The sequence below is a fragment of the Neopelma chrysocephalum genome, unplaced genomic scaffold (genome assembly GCF_003984885.1).
Source record: "Neopelma chrysocephalum unplaced genomic scaffold, ASM398488v2 Primary Assembly neopelma1_42b, whole genome shotgun sequence".
NCBI lineage: Eukaryota > Metazoa > Chordata > Aves > Passeriformes > Pipridae > Neopelma > Neopelma chrysocephalum.
Genome location: NW_020897701.1, coordinates 6,996,495 through 7,005,114, shown reverse-complemented (window position 1 = coordinate 7,005,114; position 8,620 = coordinate 6,996,495).

Here is an 8,620-nt window from a genome sequence, read left to right as displayed (position 1 = left end):
CTCTGCAAAACCCTCCCAGAGCAGATACATCATGATCCAGGCTGCTGGATGATCCACAGACTAAATTGGACCACACAATCATCTTTACTGGCCTCTCATAGAGCACAGTCTGTAGGTAACCACCCGAAGCACCATGATACGTCTTTTAGACAAACCCTTGATGGAAAGGCTCTGCAACTTCCACTGATAAATTGTTCCACAATTTAGGAAAAGAATGCCACTTGCTCTTAAAAATAAGAACCTTTCATACTGAACTTCTCTAGCTTTAGCCCCCATCTTCGGTGTTTTGTTTTGTCTTTGTCCGATCGATTAAAGAACTTGCAGCTACTGAAAATGTTTCCCTTTGTAAGACATTTGAGGACTGTATCTTAACCTTGCCTTTCTTAAAATAAATGGGTTGAACTTATTTGCATCTCTTAGAGGGAGACAAGTTTTTCTGACCTTGAAAAAATAAAGGTCAGAAACTGATGGGAAGTTTGCATGTCCTCTGTGAACCATTTCCAACGTGTTAGCATCATTTGGATGTACATCACCCAACTTCAAATGGGTATAACTTTCCAGTGATTACTTTGAATTTCCCTGCTTTCTGTGTACTTCCCATCAGAATTTTATTTCCTTAATCTGACTTTACATCTATTATTTTTTTTTTTTTATTTAAGTAATTTAAAATACTTCTGAAGCTTAGCTTTGTTGGACTGCCATCTCTATACGTCAAAGAACCTCCTCTATTCAAGTCACTCCTCAGTTTACAACCAGTCATATTTTTTTAATGTATAGGTTAATATTCCATGTTCACTTCACTCCTCGGCATCCTAGCAAAGAACAATGAAAGTTCTGCCCCCTCCTTCACCTGTGACAATGTGTCCTGTAATTCTGTAAGTACGGACAGCCCAGCAAATGGCACATTTCCACTATTTATCTTACTTTGAGCAACCAGATTTTATTTTCTGCATGGTCTCCAAGTAGGATGCTGTTGCTCTTCCTGAGACCCTTAAAAAAGTCTGTTATTTTCTTGGCATGATGGAAACAGGGGTCTGAGAAGGACTGATGCACCCTTGGCCTGCGTGGGTGGATGTTTCCTGACCGGCCCTTGTCCTGCTGAGCCTCTGGTGCAATATCTTCTCCAGGCAACTTTTTAAGTGCAGAACAATCTTTATCGTCAGATATTACTATCTTGGCAATAGATGTGCATTGCTGCCAATTAGCCCAGGTTTTTCTTGCTTTATTTCCAGTGGATGTGAAGGGCAGTCGACGCTCAGCATTTTAACAGAATTTAACATGGACCAGATGACTTACCATGTCCTTGCAGCTGCCAAAATCCCAATTCAGCAGTTCCAAACCCTTCTGCTCAGGGGAGAGCCTCGTTGTATAAGCTGTCATTCCTGCAGACCATCTCTGAACTCCCTCATCTAATATATTACTGGAAGCACAGCTCTCCAGCTGGCTACATTTCTCCATCTGAAGCTTCACCAAGCTGTGAACAACAGAGGATACCTCCCAATGGCAAACACCACGGGGCACACTTAGCCCTTGGACAGCACCATCTGGCTGCTGGCCCCAGAGCAGCCTGTTCTGCTGATGCTGAGCCTGTGCTCAGGGGGACTCTTTGCTGACCCGCAGGCTGGGGTCCTTCATTACCAGTGGGTGACTGCTTAGCACCTGCTTATGCAGCACCTTCCTAAACATCTCCCTTCCAACTAAGTGGGCTGTAACAACCCTCCTCTTGACACCCTCCTCTCTTCCCTCTTCATCTGTCTCCGAACAAATTCAATAAATCTTCCTCTTGCTTTCTTGTGAATGTCAGATGAAGAACAGCTTTTCCCAGCATTTGTCGCAAAATTTAACCCCTGTTTTCTCTGCTTGGTTTTCCTAAATCATCCGTGCCCTTCCATATCCATCTTTCCAAGCTGTAATCTGCCCCCAGAGTCTCTGTGGTGCCTGTTAAATCCTGGTTTGCTTCTGTGCTGAGCGTCCAAATACTTCCTGTTTATTTTCTGTACTTCTGGCATGATTTCTGAAGGAATTAAAACCAAATCTGTTTATCTTTGCTAAATCCCTCTGCTGATAAGGGTATTAGTGTTCTTATTTACAAACAGAAAAGCAAGGCAAAGTGGGACTGGAAGTAAAAATTCCTAATCTGAGATGTCCTAAAAGCATCCAGCAGCTGAATTTTCTGAAAATGCCAAGTAAGTGTCCCCTAAAATTTGTGCCCCTTAAGCTGCTTCAGTTTAGGGACTTCTGAGCAGTGGCCCCCCTCACTTCCTTCATACTGCAGAAAACTGAGGATGCTGTCACAGAGATTGGGAGCTCATCCTCAGCTTTTACCTGGAATGAAATAAGATAATACATTGCAGGCTATGTGGCAATCAGAGTCCATGGTCACAGACAGTCTCCTTCTATCACAGCAATTGCTTTTTAATATATCTTCTATTTTTTCAGAGATGGAATTAGCAAGGCAGAGATCATTCCAATAGCTATACTTTTTTTTTTTTTTTAGTTTTACCAGCTTCATAAAATCATTTTTTCCTTGTCTCTCAACATCCCATTAAAGGAAGGAGAAGACAGGGCAGGTTTTCACCACCAAGAAGCACTGTGGCTATTTTTCATTTTGACAGCCAGTGGCATGTTACATTGAAGGCTGTGGCTGTATGGAAAGGTGCACAGCACCAGTTTAAGGCTGACCACCCAAAACACTTTGGCCTCGAGGCCTCAGCCCTGTCCCGAAGTACCCGCTGATTCCAGCGACCAAAAGCCAGTCCCATCTGCATCACCCCACTGCCATTCAAATATAGACACAGGTTGGTACATTTTGATGACAGAGTAAACCTTGCAGGAGTGAAAGCTTCTCCAATGAGCCAGGAAAGGCAGCTTCCTTTTCTTCACTGTCCAAATATCCTGACAGAAGAGAGAATTTGTGGGGTTTTGTAAGCTGCTCAGGGTGTCAAGGGCTTCTGCCAGTGCCTCAGAGCTGCTGAGCCCTGTCAGTCTACACTTCTTGTTCTTCAAATCCTCAGATAAAAATGTAATTCTTAATATAATGTGGCAACTGCATGTCTGATGTGTGTTTGTATCTTTCAGTAGAGGTTTTCTATAGCTTTTCGAAGAAGAGCGTAAAGGCAGCTGTATATAACAACCCCACATTCACCCAAAGAAAAAGGACCGAATGCATAGCTCCTTCCTTGAGTTGCAAAACCCCGGGCTATTGCCAGGTCATATCCAAACGTGTCTTGCCCCCATGGAGCTACGGTGCCAACTCCCTGCCTGAAACAGTAGCAGCATGTAAGAAAAAATCAAAGCAAGCTGACAGCTCAGCTAGGACCATGTATGAATTGCTCTGTCACAGAAGGAAATCAAAAGAGACAAAGATAGCTATAACATTTCTCTTCTTTATACATTGCTTCTAGATCAGAAAATCCGCACTAACGAAACCACGGGTACGCACGCATCTACATTGCTTTTGAATACTATTTAGCTGCTTAAATGCATATTGCAAAGCAGTTAGCTTTGCATATAGCTTTTATTTATAGGGTAAAATTGATTTAAGCAGAATTTAACTCAATATAATTGTGCCTGCACTAAGGGTACAAATGCAGAAATGGCATGCTTCTGCTCAGGGGCTGAGAATTTCTGAGTCACAGCAGTGATGGCAACCCCATGATTAGGTTTGGACTCTCATCTGGATTTACCGTGAGAAGGGAAAGCAACAAGCAGAGTCCCACTGAGCTTGTCAAAAAGGCAAATGATTAAAAATGAAAAGGTAAAGCTCTTTGAGTCACACAGCCTTGCAGCCCCTGCCTTTCCTAGATCCTGCCAAGGCACACAGCTAAGGCTCCTTCCAAAGACAGGCATTTGCTGCATCACAGCCCAGATCTCTGTGTATCACCCCATTTACTGTTTCATCAGTCCCTGCTGGTTTTCCCTTGGTGCTTTTCCCTTTGCAAGACTTTCTTATAAGTCAGCTTTCATTATATGCCAGGAAATCACAGGCTGCACTGCAAAAAGTGGCACATCTCCTTGACTTCTCCAAGTCAACAGCAAGACATCTTCCCTCCTACTTGAGAGATGAACCATAGAAAATGACCAAATTCCTGATATGTAAAGTTGTATGTGATTATATATATATATATATATATACACATGAAAATATCTAACTAAAAAGGACTGGTACTGATCCCTGAGACTGTCACATAGGTCACCAGTGGACATCAAGCTCACCTGGAACAAAGCCACCTTCCTCAGTGCTACAGATAGAGGAAGCCTTTGTTCAGATGCCTAATTTGAAAGTGTGGTTTCAGGAGATCAGTGCTCGGTCACTCCTTCATCTTCTACTCTGATTTTTCTGAGGAATTTGGAGTCAGTTTCCAAGGAGAAAAGACACTGAGCTCCTCTCAGGGAACTGCATCCATAGGAATTTAGACCTCCATCCACTCCCTTCAATTCATAGTCAACAAAAAGTCATGTTCAGTGTCAGAGGATAGAGTGGCAACCAAACTGAAAACAAACCAAACTGGGACAGTCCATGGTAAAGCTGAGAAGGCAGAGCCCGAGAGCAACACTGTGTTGGCTGCGTAACACCTGATGGCTGTGTAATGTACTCGACAGAAACGTAGCACAGCTCACCACACTTTGCCATGACAGGCATTTTCCTGCAGCAGAGCATTCAGACACAGCAAGCCTGACTGATGGAGCATGGGCAGTTGCCCCCTGCTCATGGAGGCAGGTCATGAGGAAGGGAAACCACACATTCTGTTCTTGTGTGGTCTGTTCTGCATATTTTAGTCTGTGGCACTGAATTTATGCATTTGGCTCCCTTACCCCTGCTCCTCTGCCAGGGGTTTCCTTGCCCTGGGGCATTAATCCCAAACACGGACTTGGGGGCAGGAATTGCCCAGTGGGTGTCTGGGGTGCCCACATTCAGGCTTTCCAGCCATAAATGCCCGAGAAATCACAAGGCTACGGTCACCTGCAGAGCCATAAACACTGAAGAGCAACATAAAGACATCTACCTCCATTGGCAAAAGCCAAGGGCTTAAAAGTTGAACCATCTACAGCTCTTCCCCATCATCAAGAGACACACATCTCCCACCAACAGAATGACAGCACTGGCAGATAACACACTGTAGTATTGATCATCCCAACAGGCATCCCAGCCATTGGGCACCTCTCTCCCAAAACTCCTGCAAACAGACTGGGCTCCCCACGTGTTCCTGCACTTATCTGTGTGGCCCTGGAATAGCGCCCTCCTGTCCAGGGTGGGAATGCAAAGAAATGACAAATAGTGATCTTTGATGAATTCAGGGAAAAAAAATGCAGTGGTGTCCTGTCATCAACATGAGACTGACTCATGCCAGACATGAGTCTCTCAGGACCACCCCCAGCTGCCTGCTCACATGGCTGCAGCCCCAGCATCAGTGTGATCCCTCAGCTCTGAGGCTGGGCTCTTGAGCTCATGGACAAGCGGAAGTCTCAGGACCTGAAAAAGTCCTGCTGAAAGTATAAGCCAAAGCAAAACCGTAGATTACTTAACAGATTGTGTTGCCTTTCACACACCTTGTCCCTCTAGGGCTTCTGGTGGATGATGTTGTGATGCAGATGGCCCCATGAGAAATCAGTGTACCTCGTGACAGAGTAAAATGTCCATGTGGAGAAAGGACATGAGAGATTTTCTGCAGGCCCATCATGTCACAGTGGACAGTCCTTTGGACTCCAGAGGTTTCCTCAATGATGTAAAATGGGCTACCTAGCACATTTCTTTCCTCTCATCTCACATAGCTGTTCATACTTTATCATGGGGGAAGAAAACATGAATAAAACAATACAAAGAGTTGCGGTCTCAGTAGAAGCAATTTAATTATGGCTCTGAACTGTTTTTTGCACAGAAATTCTAAGTCAGAGTTCAAGTTGGCCCAGCAAGCTATGTGAAGCAGGTAGTTAATTCAAACCCCCTCATTCTTCAATGGAGGGTACAGGATGAAATATTATTTGCACTGTACATCTCTCTGAATGTTTCATGTGGGGCTTTGAGGGGGCCAAGTACATTACATTCCTTCAGTAAGTCAATCAGGTTTGCTCACTACAGCTTTAGGAGGAAACTGGCAGCAACTCATGCCCTGGCTGCCCCGACACTCTTCACGGGGAGCAAGCTTTCCCTCTAGTAGAGGGGCAAGATCCACACTCTTTGAAACCACTGGACTAACTGTGTGTAATTAAACACTGTACACACAAATGCTCTAATTGCCAAGTGGCAGGATGCTTTTTACCTGTCATTTTGCCCATGAAGTGTTTCCCTTGCTGCAGTGCCTATTGGGCAAGTATAAAACAGTGCTCCAGCCATGAGCTTCAGTGAGCCCCCCAAAGAGCAGTCCTGCAACCACACCATGTGATGATCAGCCTCTGGACTGCCCTGCTATTAACTCTCTGTAGGTTATTCTGTTCCCAACAGATCTTGAAAGGAGCAAAAGCTTTTCCTGAAAAGGAAACACATAGTCTGGAGTGGGCTTTTTTTTGGTAGGATTCCTAACTCCATGCATTTAAATCAGTTGAAACGTCTTTTTTTTTCATGGCTTACAGATGCAAAGACCAACCAAGAAGAAAAATGGTGTCACTGGGGTAGCTCTAGAAACAGATCCAAAGCACCGCCTGAGCTAACTGCATTTCAACACATTTCCAAAGAAGCTGCATATCTGTTTTTTTACAGCAGATACTTGTTTTGAAAAATGCATACAACTTAAGGCTGGGAATAGCATGTGTCAGAGGTAAAAGGCTTTTTTCCCCCACAAATCTTTAAGGGTGAAAGGGTGTGGGGGATTTTAAGCCACTTTTCGCTTGGGTCATGTTCAGTCATTTTTTCTCCCCATTTGATAGATACAGCAAAGCAAAATGGGTCAAAATTTCTCATTCAATAAATACATTGAAGCCAACACAACTACCCTAAGGGAGAAATTATGTTCATGTCCCTCTCATTAGGCTGCTAACAGATACCAAGAAACGTGCTTTGTAGAGGAAGCTGCATTTGCCAGAGGCATGTGCAACAGAAAGCCATTGATTTGGAAGCCAAAAGATCCTGAGGTTTGTCAAAATGTGGCAGGACTATGGGATGGCACCAGGTCAATTAGGAGGCTTGTAGGTCAAGATAGCTGAGCACAACCCGGCAGATCAGGGAAGGCTCCGGTAAATGTGCCTTGTGCTCTGGGAGGCAAGACAGTACTGCTGGTTCAGCAAGACTGCTCCTGGGTTTATTGAGCCTGGCGATTACAACAGGCTGGTTGACATTAGGGCAGTAAAGTTTTAAAAAGAGAGAGAGAGAGAACCACACCTATGACAGGAAGCATTTAAAAAATGCACCCGTCTCTCACATTCATACATGCAGATCGCATATGCATGAGTGGTCCCTTATCTTCAGCACAGTAGCATAATCAGAAAACAAAAGAATCCCAGCTCAGTTTCAAAAGCTTGTGGCTTTCGAGTTAGTGGTTGTTGGAAGTTTTTTTCTTTCTTTTTTCCGTTTTACCCACCCAGTCAGTTACCCAGGTCTGCAGCTTGCTCATGCAAAGGGAAGAGAAGAATATGCTCCTGATGAAACTGGGAGCTGGTGCGGCACAGTTCTGCCAAAACTAGCCACCCGCTTTTTCCAGACGGAAAGGGTGCGCGGGCACGAGAGGGATTTAAGTCATGCAAAGGAGGGTCACCTCTCCCAGTGCGATGCAAATACTGGAGAAAAGCACGGAGAGAGAGCCCTGGTTAAGCAGAACAAGACGGTGCAGAGGACGGAGGTGTCTCTGAAGGTGCTATAAGAGCAGCTCAGGGACAAGGCAGCACTTTGAACCCGCTGAGAGTTTGAGCATGCTCATTCCTTGTAATGTCAGTTGGATGTGCCACACCAGTGGAAAAAGCAACCCCAGGCTTTAATAAATACATAGACTTGAAAGAGTTTGAAATACTGATTAAAGCCTGCTGGAAATCAAGGAAGTGCTGTGAAAGCACAAAAAAACCTGGCAAAATTGAGACAGACCTTAGCCATTCTTTGCATCTTTTGCATTTCTTTTGCATTTACTCTTTCAAAAACAGATAGAGACCTGAGTCTACTTGCACAGATTTAGGCTGCACAAAATGATGCTGAAGTCAGCTCTGCAGAAGTAAATGCAACGATCTTTGTCAGAAAACCCATGCATTTTCCTACAGGATAGGGCTAGCAAGGCCAATACCTTTTCAAGGGCTGGAGAGAGAGAGCTGTCCGGCACCGGTACAGAAGTTACTCTCTGCCATCAGTGCAGAACTATTTCAGCAAGTCATAAGGGTTTTTATCTCCATTGTGCTTCTGAAAAGTTTCACAGAAATTAAAGTAAAACCAAAACTCAGAGAACAACCTGTGATGTGAAAAACAAATTACTCAGTGATGACCTGAACTTCCTAGAAATCACTCTGCTCTGCATCGAATGCACCGGATTTGTCATCTTTCTGAAATCCCTTTTTCACCAGCCTGCCTTTGCCGGGCAGGTGACAGATGGGGATTCAGCATCTCCCGGGCACCACTGATGAACCCAGAGCTTGCCACCCCTGGGATGAAGGACCCGGATCATGCCGGGAAGCTAATGCTCTCCTGAAATCGCCCCCAGCCCCG